The following is a 10,584-nucleotide window of genomic DNA, read 5'->3' on the forward strand; positions in this document are numbered from 1 at the left end:
AAAAAAATGACCAAACAACACCACTAAGTGTGCGTCACCTCCTTAATGGATGCACCCTAGCCCAATTAAAATCCTAAGCATCTAAATTACCCCAAAATACAAGGGCAAAAATGGGAAATACAAAGAAATAAATCCTATGACTAAAATACCCCAAAATACAAGGGTAAAATAGGAAATAAAATAAATGCTAAAAAAACATAGGAGCTAAGGTCCAAAAATGGCATCACTATCCCATTCCTCTTGCCTCCTTTAGTATATCACCTCTTGGTCTTCTCGGCCTTAGTGTTATTCCATCACAAACTCTTATCAGAAAGATACTATTGCTAACTAACTAACAAAAAGTAATTGATAATAATAGAAAATATATCATGAGAGAAAAATAGAAAAATTCTAACTTTAATACCCCCTCTCAAGGTGGGTTGTGGATATCAATTAAGCCCAATTTGGACACATTAGCTTGAAACGGTGTTGGATACAAAGACTTGGTAAACATATTAGCAAGTTGATGTTTAGATGGAACATGTGAAAGAATAATGAGACCTTCAAGAATTTTTGCGCGTATGAGATGACAATCCACTTTGATGTGCTTGGTTCTTTCTGAAAAGAGGGATTTTTAGCCAATTGTATGGAAGATTGATTCTCACAAAATGTGGGAAAAGGAAGAGGAATTGCAAGACATAAATCATCAGCAACATACTTAAGCCATTGTAGTTCACAAGCCATTGAAGCTAGTGCCCTGTATTCTGCCTTTGTCGAACTTTGAGAAATAGTATTTTGTTTCTTAGACTTCCATGAAATTAAGCAATTACCATAAATAATACAATATCAAGTAATTGACTTGCGAGTAATGTAACATGTGGCCCAATCTAAATCAGAATAGGCCTGAATTCTATGAGAATTATATGCAGGATAGAAGAGTCCGATACCAGGTGTATTCTTCAAATATTTAAGAATCCGAAATGCAGCCTGTAAGTGTGAAGTTCTAGGCTTAGACATGAACTGACTAAGTTGCTACACAACAAAACTAATATCAGGTCTGGTATTATTTAAGTATAGAAGTTTTCCAATTAATCTTCTAAAACCAGTGGGATCAGTGATAAGATCACCTTCATCTTCATTTAGTTTAATAGAAGGATGTGCTGGATAATTGACTGGTTTACATCTAGTAAGTCCAAATTCAGAAAGAATTTCAAGACAATATTTCCTTTGATTCAAGACCAATCCTCTATTAGATCGTGCAACTTCAAAGCCCAAAAAATACTTCAATTCACCAAGGTCCTTGATGTGAAATTGATTATCAAGATAATCTTTTACTTGATTTATTATACAAAGATTGTTACCTGTAATCACTATATCATCGACATAGACTAAAAGTGTTGTGAATGATTCAGCAGTATGCTTTACAAAAAGAGAATGATCAGTTGGAGTTTGACTAAAACCAAATTGAATTAGAGCAAAAGTTAATTTTGCATTCCATTGTCGACTAGCTTGCTTTAATCCACATAAATATTTTTGTAATTTGCAAACAAGGATTGATGAAGGAAGAATTAATCCTGGTGGTGGCTTCATATAAACCTCTTCTTGAAGGTCACCATGTAAAAATGCATTATCAACATCAAGTTGATGTAAAAACCAACACAAAGACACTGGAATGGATAGAAGAAACTGAACAGTAGTTAATTTGACTACTGGAGAAAATGTTTCAAAAAAAATCCACCCCTTATATTTGTGTAAAACCTTTAGCCACAAGTCTTTCTTTATGTCTTTCGATGGATCCATCTACTTTGTATTTGGTTCTATAAACCCATTTACATCCTACAACTTTTTTTCCTGGAGGAAGGCTAACCAATGACTAAGTGTTGTTCCTCTCTAGAGCTTGTAATTCGGCCAACATGGCCTGCTTCCAGCAATCAAGTTTAGTGGCTTCTTTGAAGGAAGTGGCATCAATTGTACTAGATATAGATAAGCAAAATGCAGTATGGGAATTAGAACATTTAGAATAAGAAAGATAAGAATGTAAAGGATGTTTGGTACTATAAGTGACATTGGATGAAACTATTGTTGGGCAATGATAATCATCTAAGTATGAAGGAGGCTTTTTAATCCTTGTTGAGACTCTTCCAGTAGGCTTAATAACTTGGACAGAATCATGAGAAATAGATTCAGTGATCTGTGTAGGAATAGTTGAATCAGTAGTGTCAAATTGAATAAGAGAATCAAATTGGGATATATCAGTAATGCTACTTGTAGTGTCTATGTTGGGCAATTGTAAATAATTAGTGGCATATGGAAAATGGTTTTCATAGAAAATAAAATTTCTAGAAATGAAAAAGGATTTGTTTTGAAGATTATACAAAATATATCCTTTAGTTCAAACTTTGAAACCCAGAAAAATGCACTTGGAAGCTATCAAATTTAGTTCTTCTAAAATTGATAGTGTTATCATATGCTAGGCAACCACATATTTTTAAAGAATTTAAAACAGGAGCATGACCATACACAAGTTCATAAGGAGTTTTAAGTTTTAAGAAAAGAGTAGGTAATCTGTTAATTATGTGAGTGGCATGTCTAACAACAAAGGACCAAAAACAAGTTCGTAATTTTGCTTTAAACAATAAGGAATGTCTAACATTTAACAAGTGTTGATGTTTTCTTTCAACAATACCATTTTGTTGAGGGGTCTCAACACATGAAGTTTTATGAAATATGCCTTTTGTAGATAAAAAATCATTTAAGGAAAATTCCTTACCATTATCATATCGGATTCTCTATAATTTGAGTCCAAATTAATTTTCAATTAATTGAATGAAAGAAGGAAGAATGAATTTGACATCAGATTTAGATTTTATTAAATGAATCCAAGTAAACCTACTGAAATCATCTACAAAAGATAAAAAAATATTTTAAACCATCTATAGAAGTAGTGGTAACAGGGCCTTAGATGTCTACATGGATAAGTTCAAAAAATCTAGAACTTTTGTTGTTACTAACAGGAAAAGAAAGCTTTTTCTGTTTTGCATAATGACATGTGTCACATGGTTGAAAACAATAAAAAACAATATCATTGTATTTAGAAGACAAATGCTTTAACACTTTATTTGAAGTATGCCCTAATTGAAGATGTCACAACATAGAACTATCAGTGGTAGCTACATCTAAAAAAATTTAAAGGAAAAACATGATTTGAAGAAGATTCGTGTGAGTCCAAGTCACTTGAGTCTTGCAAGTAAAATAAGCCATTCCATTGCTTAGCTGCTCCAATCATCTAAAAATTGGATTTCTGCACAATTAAACAATGCATATCATAGAATATAACCATGCAATTGATATAGGAAATAAGTCAAGGAATAGAAATAAGATGAACAGTAAAATCTGGTACATAGAGAACATTGACAAGAATCAGTTTTCCAAGGTGAATGTTGCCAGAAAAATTAGCATTGATAATGACATTATTTGGTAATCTTAAGGTAATTGGTTTTATGGGTTTGAGAAATTTAAACAAAGGTTTGGATGGACAAATGTGATTTGTAGCACCATTATCCAAAATCCATGAAAATGAACAAGAAACATCACCTGAATGATTAACAATTGAGGTTTGAGCATGATTAACAGAAGTTGAATTATCTTTAGAATATTGAAGAAGAGCCATGATAGCCTGATATTGTTCCTTTGAGAAACTAATTTATTCACGGTTAGCATTTTCAACCAAGTCAGAATGATGTGAGGCTGTGTCTGGAGCTACTTCAACCAAGCTAGCAGAAGCAACGGAACTAGAAGAAGTACCTCTATTTGATTTTCTATATCCAGCAGGAAATCCAATCTTCCAATAGCAAGTGTCAACTATGTGATTAGTTTTCTTACAATGTTCACAATATTTATTGTTCCTTCCATAAGGTTTTCTAGAATTTGTATTATTTTTGTTCACTATGGTAGTATTTTTGGTTTTGCTATTGTATTTAGATTGATCATTATGAGAAATAGTGAAAGCAATAGAATCTTAAGAAGAAGGTTTGGAAGAGTTACCAACAAACTCCCTTTCAAGTTGAAGAATCATGGAAAAACTCTTGACAATTGATGTATGGCATTGGATCCATCATCATGATCTGAGCACGCACTTGCGAATATTCATCATTTAAACTGCGAAGAAAGGGAATGGCACAATCATCTTCCCTCTCTTTTTGTAGTTTTTGAAGAAGTCCACATGAACAAGATGGGGAACAAGTGCAAATTAAAACTAATCTATACCTTTCAATTTCCTTCCATAGAATTTTCAATCGTGTATAGTATTCAGAAATACTAGAATCACCTTGCTTGCAATTTTGGATTTGATCTTGAAGATCAACAACGCGAAATTTGTCAGAATGAGAAAATTGATCCTTGAGATCTTTCCACATTTTAGCTGTAGTATCCATCCACATCACAGACTTCTTTATCGACGGACTCATGGATCGCGTAAGCCAAGCCATCATCATGCGATTGCATCTACGCCAGGCATCATGAAGAGGATCAGTGATTGGAAAACATGGAAACTAACCAGTAATGAAATTCTCTTTGTTCTTTGCTTCAAGAACAACCATCATGTCACGTTGCCATTGATGGAAACTGCTCTCAGTCAAAAGCGAATAAACAAGAATGAGCATCGAATTTTCTCTGGGATGAAGGTATAGTGGATTTTTCGAATTTACTAGATGATCCGGTGATGAATTGTTTTGGTTTGAATTTTCCATGGTAAATCAAGAAGATGAGCAAGAATTGAAAGAAAATGGCATGCGGAAAAGTGAAGAAGGTTGTCACAGTGATGATACCATATTAGTGTTTCAAAAATTAGATGCGCAAAGAATGAAGAACGTGAATTTGTTTATTTGATCAACCTATTTAAAATACATGTGCTCTGTTATATATATACAACATTTGATAAAATGAAAGCTAACAAACTCTTATTAGAAAGATATTGTTGTTAACTAACTAAAAAAAAGTAATTGATAATAACAGAAAATATATCATGAGAGAAAAATAGAAAAATTCTAACTCTAATATAAACATCAGACAAAGTCTGTTTGACTTTTCCCAAGCCTTATAATGGACTTTCTCTTCGTTTTTACTATTATTAGTAATAATAGCAGGTTCTTCAACTTGAATAGCTAAATCAAGATCTAGTCCTTCTTTTTACTGGTCTTCGTCCTCCTAACCATTCGTCAAGCATACTTGTCCAAAATGGATAAATGGGGGATATATGCAAAAAGATACTCTGATGCTTGAGTTGGTCTTTGGTTTCTCTCAATTAATGCAATTAATGTTGCAATGAATGTCAAGTAACCTAACTTATCTCTCCAAATGTTATACTATTTATCATCATCATGTAAACCCTAAACCCAACAATTATCATCATGCTTCCCATGAGCTATACTCGTTTATTTAGCTGATCCTTAATATGAACCAAAGAGTCCTCAATTCCCATCTTCTAGTATACATGAGAAGCCCTTATCCATAAACTAAAAATGATGATCGCCACTTTTCCATAAGTGGATGAAAGTGAAGTCGAGGACAAGATCAAGAGCTTCTAAATCAAATAAGTACTCATGATGGAGTTGTTAGATGATAGATTCTATGTGTTGTATTTGCCGGTTTGGTATGGCATATTGGTACTATGATAGCACTATTTTAGATATGTCATATTGGTTTTGTATTGTTGGTTTTAGGTGAAGTTTTGGCATTGTGTCAAGGCTGATCTTTTTCCTTCCGTTTTTACTTTGCTTACTTTTAATCTTTGTAATCTTTTTGGTGGGTTTGGTTTGGTCCTCCCACTTTGTACTTTTAATTTTTCTTCTAATATTAGCACTCTTGATGTGAAGCATATGATTGATGGGGAGCAAGGTGCTAACCTAGTTAGGATCCCCCTCTTCATAGTGATGTTATACCACATCTACTTTTTCAAAAATTGATTGTCCACATCCAAATGCATTACAAAATGCTAGTATGGGCGTAATGGTTTATTTCACAATAACATGATACCATTTGAGCATAAGGAAAACAATGAAAACCATGGCTATTACCATAGCTAAACTAAAAAAAATAAACTACTTGGTAAATTTGTGTTGAATAGTATGAAGTCTACGAGTGTTGTATGAAGGTGGATCACTATTTCTTTTGTAGTATTGCTTATTCATACAAAAAAAAAACAATTTTTAGTTAACAACAAACATTGACTAACTTGTATAGACATTTTCAAGAATTGTTGTTATAACTATGAAAACAAATTGCATTCATAAGACCAATTAAATCTCAATCAATTATGAACAAAAAGTTAACTACTTTGTGTATTTTTTTTTAACATATAGTTCATTATATAATGTGGTTAGATTAGTGTCCCTTTCAAGAGTGAAAAAAGTAAAAAAAGAAGTCAACCTATTAACACAAATTAAGAATAACATCATTCAAACCAAATGGGGTCTTTATATCTTGTTTAGTGTTAGCTTCTACAGTCATTTTGCAATTTCTTAACTCATTTCAAGAAAATAAAATTTACCAAAATAACCTGCTCAAGCAAATCCAAACAAAGTATCAACAACGAAAAGATTCATTTTTATCATAATTTTTTTAGCTATTAAACTTTGACTACAAGAAAAGAAAAAAATGAAGCATTATTATTGAAGGCAATAGTACTCACAATCACAACACATATATAACATTTATTTTGCGAGAACTTGAGAACAATAAGTCACATAGATAAAATCTATTTTGTACTTTAATCAATATTTTCAATCGCATTCTCGCAAAATAAATTTTGTCCATTTAAATTATTAAAAATTATTATTAGGTTGATAATTGTTTTAATCTATTCCATTTCCATTGATTCGATATCTGCATTTTCTTCATTGTTACTATTGCAATAAGGTACATTTTTCTCAAATACATTTTATAAGAAAACAAATGACAACTTTGTCTATTTTTCATCCATACTATCTTGAACAAGATTAATGAGTGTTACTCCAAAAAATAATGCAAAGCAAAGAGTGAGACAAGTTTTTATAGATGTGAGAAGTTATCTACCTCTAATATTGATATATTGTACATGTATAATTCATTATATAATATGTTTAGATTAATGTACCTTTTAAGATTGAAACAAGGAAAAAAAGAAGCCAAACTATTAACACAAATTAAGAATAACATTGTCCAAAACAAATGGGGTCATTATATCTTGCTTAGTGTAAACTTTTAGAATTGTTTTGCAATTTCTGAACTCATTTGAAGAAGGTAAAAGTTACCAAAATCGCCTTCTCAAGCAATTCCAAACAAAGTGTCAACAATGAAAAGGTTCATTTTATCATAATTGCCTTAACTATTAAACTTTGATCATAAGAAAAAGAAAAAAGTACTATCGAAGGCAATAGTACTCGCAATCGCAACACATATATAAAATTTCTTTTGCCTAGAATTGATGATAATAAATCACAACTCTAACTTTTTAATCTATGATTCACATTCAATTTATTTTGTACATTAATCAATATTTGTAATCACATTCGCACAAATCGGATTTTGTCCGTTTAAATTATTAAAAATTAGTATTAGGTTGGTAATTTTTTTAATATATTTCATTTATAATGATTTGATATCTGCACTTTCTTCATTGTTACTATTTAATAAGGTATATTTTTCTTTAATACATTTCATAGAGAAAAAAAAATGACAATTTTATCCATTTTCACCATACTATTTTAAGCAAAATTAATGAGATGAATAGACTTATGAAAAAAAATATAAATACAAAGATAACATTGTCGGGAAAGTAGATCATTAAATAAATTATATTCATAAGACCAATCAAATCTCAATCAATTATGAACAAAAATTTAACTACTTTGTCTATATATATTAATTTTTTTGCAAATGTATAGTTCAGTCATAATGTGGTTAGATTAGTGTACCTTTTAAGAGTGGAACAAGTAAAAAAGAAGTCAAACTATTAACACAAATTAAAAATAACATCATTCAAATCAAATGGAGTCTTTATATCTCGCTTAGTGTTAGCTTCTATAATTGTTTTGCAATTTCTGAACTCATCTCAAGAAAGTAAAAATTACTAAAATCACCTACTCAAGGAAATTCAAACAAGGTGTCAATAATGAAAAGGTTTATTTGTCATAATTGTCTTAGCTATTAAATTTTGATTTCAAGAAAAGAAAAAAGAAAAAAACAAGTACTATTGAAGTCACAACTCTAGACTTTTTAATATCTGATTCACATTCAATCTATGTTGTACTTTAATCAATATTTTCAATCACACTAGCAAATCAAATTTTATCAGTTTAAATTATTAAAATTTATTATTAGGTTGGTAATTGTCTTAATTTATTCCATTTCCATTGATTCAATATTTTCACTTTCTTCATTGTTACTATTTAATAAGGTATATTTTTCTTAAATACATTTCATAGGAAAAAAATGACAATTTTATCCATTTTTCATCATATATTTTTTAAGCAAAATTAACTAGATGAATAGACTTATATGAAAAAAACACAAATACAAAGAGATGAATAGGCTGAGGAAGTTAAAAATCTTGAAAATTTGTAAGGCTTAATATGATTCAACCATAAACATCTTCAAAATAATTTGGTGATTCATAAATTAATAATTCTCAACTTTGTCATTTTCTTTCTGGACAAAACTTTTATAAATGACATAATAGTATCATTAAACTTAAGATACCATGGAAGGTGGCTAACTTGTATAGACTTTTCCAAGAATTGTTGTTATAGCTATGAAATCAAATTGCATTCATAAGATTTATCAAATCTCAATCAACTATGAACAAAAAGTTAACAACTTTATCTATTTGTTTTTTGTAGATGTATAGTTCATTATATAACATGGTTAGATTAATGTACCTTTTAAGAGTGGAACAACTAAAAAAAGAAAGCAAACTATTGACACAAATTAAGAATAACATCATCCAAATTAAATGGGGTCTTTATATCCTGCTTAGTGTTAGCTTCTAAAATTGTTTTGCAATTTCTAAACTCATTTAAAGAAAGTAAAAGTTACCAAAATACCTGCTCAAGCAAATCCAAACAAAGTGTCAACAATGAAAAGGTTAATTTTATCATAATTGCCTTAGGTATTAAATTTTGACTACAAGAAAAGAAAAAAAATAAAATATTATTGAATACAATATTATTCACAATCATAACACAAAATTTATTTTTCCTAGAATTGAGGACAATAAGTCATAACTCTAGACTTTTTAATCTCTAATTCACATTCAATCTATTTTTATACTTTAATCAATATTTTCAATCACATTCTTGCAAAATAATTTTTTTTCCTTTTAAATTATTAAAATTTATTATTAGGTTGGTAATTAATTTAATCTATTCCATTTTCATTGATTTGATATATGCATTTTCTTTCTTATTACTATTGCAATAAGGTACATTTTTCTCAAATGCATTTTATAGGAAAAAATAATAATTTTGTCCATTTTCATCATTTTATCTTAAATAAATTAATGAGATGAATAAACTTACAAAAAGAACACAAATACAAAAGATGAATAGACTTGATAAAATTAATATCATATGATCTATATGAAAATAAGCAAAGCAGGTACACCACCTTGAGAAGATCCAACTCATGCATAAGTGGATGCAATGGACTAAATTTAAATCTTTAAAAAGTTATAAGGCTTAATATGATTCAACAATGAATATCTTCAAAAACATGTGGTGCTTCGTAAATAGATAATTGCTAACTTTTTCATTTCTTTTTTGTACAAAACATAGATGTCAAGAAAAAAATTATAAAATTATTTGTGATTAAATTTAGAGCACATCTTGAAATTTATTATTAAAAATCAAATTTTGTCCGTTCAAACTGCTAGTAAAATATGTCTCTAACATGAATACATACTAATCGACTCAATACATTATAATAGTTTATATCATTAACAATTAACAAATATTATAGTGGTACTTCATTATTTGATAATTTCTAACTTTATAAAGTAATTTTAAGATAAAATATTTATGTAAATAATTGCTTTTATTTTCAACAAAATTACTAATGAACCAAAAATTATCTATAACCTCTCGTTATAAATCAATTCAGAAACAACCAATTGCTTCAAATGCATCAACTTTAATAGTGTAAATGTTCTACTATAGATAATAATTAAGTCACAAATGTATATGTTAAGAACAAAATTACAAAATTACTTGTGCATAAATCTAACATACTTCATAAATACATTGACATAGTGATAAGATCATAAATAAAATTTTCTCACTTTTCATTTACACTATCTTAAATAAGATTATTGAACACTATTTTGAAGAAAAAAAATGCAAAACAAAGGGTGATATAGTGTTTTGACAAATGTGTAAAGTCATTTACATATAGTATTGACATGTTTCTTAAATAAAAACATAAAAGTTAACATATGTAGAGTCGGGATCCCCACTTGAGATTACACGAAAAATAAAAATAATGGTTATTATCATTATTGTGTAATACAAATTAATAAGCCCATTAATAAATTTACATTGGAATGTATAAACTCTATGACCATTGTCATATGAA

General features: G+C 29.4%; 1 long non-coding RNA gene across 1 annotated transcript; it reads right to left on the reverse strand.

Annotated features, from left to right (window-relative positions):
• Positions 1 to 325: 325 nt before the first annotated feature.
• LOC114916435 (uncharacterized) lies at positions 326 to 6,011 on the reverse strand. The gene is made up of 3 exons (XR_014428032.1): positions 4,246 to 6,011; positions 3,574 to 4,137; positions 326 to 3,280 (listed from the first exon to the last, which is right to left on the reverse strand). It is a non-coding gene; the product is annotated as an uncharacterized LOC114916435 (long non-coding RNA).
• Between the last annotated feature and the right edge of the window lie 4,573 nt (positions 6,012 to 10,584).

Source organism: Cajanus cajan, chromosome 1, assembly GCF_000230855.2.
Source record: "Cajanus cajan strain Asha chromosome 1, NIPB_CcT2T_4, whole genome shotgun sequence".
NCBI classification, from domain to species: domain Eukaryota; kingdom Viridiplantae; phylum Streptophyta; class Magnoliopsida; order Fabales; family Fabaceae; genus Cajanus; species Cajanus cajan.